We start from the raw sequence: 4,147 nt of genomic DNA, 5'->3' as shown, positions 1-4,147 counted from the left end.
TACTAATTTAAACAGAAAAAAAGACAGAAAAAAATTATATATTAGAAATCGGACAACTTTTCCAGGTACTGAAATTAGATGGAAAAATCAGGGGAGGGAGATAACTTGCATACTAAGTCAGGTGGAGTCCTTGAAGGGGAAGAAAGGCGAGGGGATGGAGACCTGCTGGGGGGCTGGGCGGCGGCTGACGGTCTGCCTCCAGTGGCCTCGGGTGTCAAGGAGAGGGGCGGGAACAGTGCATGTGGAAGTACTGGAATGTGTGTGTGTGTGTGTGTGTGTGTGTGTGTGTGTGTGTGTGTGTGTGTGTGTGTGTGTGTGTGTGTGTGTGTGTGTGTGTGTATTTCCTTGCATCCGGGAGTAGAGAGAGAGAGAGAGAGAGAGAGAGAGAGAGAGAGAGAGAGAGAGAGAGAGAGAGAGAGAGAGAGAGAGAGAGAGAAGGAAAACAAGGCCCATAAAAGATGGACAGACAGTTTTAAATCTCCACCGTCAGAACACGATATGATTTACATCACCCTAATTGCATTCTGAATAAAACAAACAATATAATTTTCATCATCGAGATTAAACAACGAGAGTGACACTGAACAAACAAGAGTGACAGATGGATAGATGAAGTCGCCGCTACGAATATCAAATTAAAGATACGAACCAGTCTATATATAGTTAGTCTTTTGAAACTGACCCGTGCGTGGCATATGAAGGGGAGGCACGGGATGAGCAAGAGGTAGAGGCGACTACATAAGAAAATGAGTACAATAAAATAAGAAAAGCTGCAAGAAGCCATCAGGTCCACACGTGGCAGCCCCTGCTTGAAATAAACCTACCTTGGGGTGTTACTGACCCGAGGAGAGGAGCTAAACTAGATCTTAGGGACTAAAAATAGGAAGAATAACAATGATAACGTGTAGTGATGATGATGAGGATTATAATTGTGCTGATGATAAGAATGAAAATTATATAGTAGTAGTAGTAGTAGCAGTAGTAAAATAATAATAATAATAATAATAATAATAATAATAATAGTTGTTGTTGTAGTAGTAGAGATAATGACAATAATGCAATGGGAACAATAAGGGTGTTGGTACTGGTTCTAATGCTATTACTACTGCAGCAAATGATATGAGCAATGATAATAAAAATAATAATGGTAATAAAGCCAGCATGGAGGCGGCAACGAGAACAACAACAACGATAATGATAAAGATAAGAATAACGGCAATAAGAATGGAGGAGTGGCAACAGAGCAAATTACTCCCAATACGTAACCAAGTTTATGCCTCACACGTTAATTGTTCTGTCTGTTTGTATGACACGTACACTGAGCCGTCCTTCAAGTGTCTTTGTTGCTATTGTTGTTGTTGTTGTTTTTATTATTTATTATTATTATTATTATTATTATTATTATTATTATTATTATTATTATTATTATTTATTATTATATCTTGTTGTTGTTGTTGTTGTTGTTTGTTGTTGTTGTTGTTGTCGTTACTACTACTACTACTACTACTACTACTACTACTACTACTTTTTTTATGTAGGAGGGACACAGGCCAAGGGCAACAATAATCTACTACTACTATTTTTTTTTATGTACGAGGAACACCAGGCAACAAAAATCTACTACTACTACTACTACTACTACTACTACTACTACTACTACTACTACTACTACTACTACTACTACTACTACTACTACTATTACCACCACCACCACCTTCACCATCAATACTATTTCTCTCATAACACTAGCAACATTCTTAACGTTTTCTAAGTTGATTTTCCCTTATACTCAAGCGTGAATGAAGAGAATAACTCTCGTAAAAATATGTATGTACAGAACTACTAATGCATGACCAGGTATTAAAAGAGAACCAGTTAAAGAAATCGAAAGCACCTGTAACTAATGAAGCACATAAATAACGTCAACACCACCACCAGCACAACCCTGATGAAAGTGAAGGATAAATTATGCACCGACACTGTATGTAGCAAACCTCACTGCAACGCGCCTTGGCTTAATTAAGAACTTGTCGAGGGAGTGAGACAGACCCGAGACACTGCGATGTATGTAGCAGATGTTCGTTGCAGAGAGACTGAGTGGTGGAGAGAATGTTTGATGAACTGAAAGACTAAGAGGTTGTTCTTGACACGCCGAGACGAGGAGATGTTTGTAGTAGATGTTTGTTGCACCGAGAGAGAGAGAGAGAGAGAGAGAGAGAGAGAGAGAGAGAGAGAGAGAGAGAGAGAGAGAGAGAATGGAAAGGATGTTTAACGCATTGAAAGACTTAATTTTTTTGGTACATCGAGAGAGATATTTTAATATTTTGATATTTTCGAGAAAAAAAAATTCGAGAAAAAAAAAACGAGAGGAAGTCTGAAGTACCGAGAGACCGAGACCGAGAAAGTATCTGACGTACCAAGAGATAATATTTCAATACACCGAGAGACTGAGAAGAAACGAAGAGAATGCCTGATATAGCCGAGAGTCTAAGAGATAATATTTCAATACACCGAGAGACTGAGAAGAAACGAAGATAATGCCTGATATACCCGAGAGTCTAAGAGATAATATTTCAATACACCGAGAGACTGAGAAGAAACGAAGAGAATGCCTGATATAGCCGAGAGTCTAAGAGATAATATTTCAATACACCGAGAGGCTACACGAGAGAACGAGAGGAGGGATGTTTGATGCACCGACTGGGCGAGAGACAGGGGGAATCTCTCATGCCTTTTATGCTATGTGTTAATTACTCCCGCGTCCTCAGATGTTGCTTCTTGCTTACCAAAATAAATACACGTGTGATGGCCTGACACGTGATTCCCGCCGTGATATTTATTGTTAATTGGATGCCCCGGGGCGCCGCTGCAACTGGTTTTGGGAAGGGGAAAGAAAGGAAGGAGGGAGCCACATGAAAATTATAATGTTTTGCCTGCGAGTTTATGAAAGATGGTGAGCTCCTATTTTTGACTTTATGATTCTTCTTTTTCTCTCTCTCTTATCCATGTTCTCTTGCTTTTTTTTTTTTTTCCTCTCTCATTCGTTAAATGTTTAGTGTTTCCTAACATGTCTCTATATATGTGTACTATATTTATCCCTTACGCTCCTCTCTTTCTTCCTTCTCTGTTTCCTTCTCCTCCTCCTTTTCCTCTGCTTTTTCTTCCTCCTCCTCCTCCTCCTCCTCCGTTAGGTTAACTGTGGCGGGTCAGCGGAGGGTTACATTGGCCTCTCTCTCTCTCTCTCTCTCTCTCTCTCTCTCTCTCTCTCTCTCTCTCTCTCTCTCTCTCTCTCTCTCTCTCTCTCTCTCTCTCTCTCTCTCTCTCTCTCTCTCTCTCTCTCTCTCTCTACGCAGAGTTGTTCACGATCATTTGTCAGATTTTTCTGATATATAGATACTAGGTTCCACAGACCTCGCCCTCCTCCTCCCCCTCCTCCTCCACGTAGCTTCCCTCCCTCTTCAATAACTCCCCTTTCCTTCCCCTTCCCGTTCCTGCTCCATCCCCACCGGCGTCCCGTTCCCCTTAGATCACCTGTGCCCCTTGCTATCCTCGACGCCATCACAGCCCGCCTCTGTACTTACCAACTTATCAACTCAATTACTTCATTAAGATCGCGACGCTGCGCAGGCCCGGGTAGCCTCGACCCTCCCACGCGCAGCCTTGCATATTTTACCCGCGAAATCTGAACCATCGCCGAGGATTTTCAGGGCTGCACTGGATGGTTTTGGATGGTCTGGAAGGTTTAATCTGATCCTTAGTTGAGACGAGTCTTTGTTAAAACTGGATGCTGCATTACGGGTGTTTTTTTTTTCTCTCTTTTTTTCCTTGTTTTTTTCTTTATCTTTTAGGGGGTGTCAGTGGAATGGAGGTTGTGTGTGTGTGTGTGTGTGTGTGTGTGTGTGATATGGTAGTGTCTGGTTTGTTTGTTTATTTGCTTAGATTCAGATCATGTTTGTTGCTGTTGTGGTGATGGTTGTAGTAGTGGTGGTGGTGGTGGTGATGGTGATGGTGGTGATGGTGGTGGTACTGGTTGTTGTTCTTGTTCTTTGTTGGTTTAATTTCAGGGATAATAATGATAAATGTTGCCATTAATCATCGCCATCTTCCTCCTCTTCCTCTTCCTCCTCCTCTTCCTCTTTCTTGTTCC

This window comes from Scylla paramamosain, chromosome 9 (genome assembly GCF_035594125.1).
Source record: "Scylla paramamosain isolate STU-SP2022 chromosome 9, ASM3559412v1, whole genome shotgun sequence".
Lineage (NCBI taxonomy): Eukaryota > Metazoa > Arthropoda > Malacostraca > Decapoda > Portunidae > Scylla > Scylla paramamosain.
The sequence above is the reverse complement of the archived record's forward strand: the minus strand, read 5'-3'. Positions refer to the sequence as shown.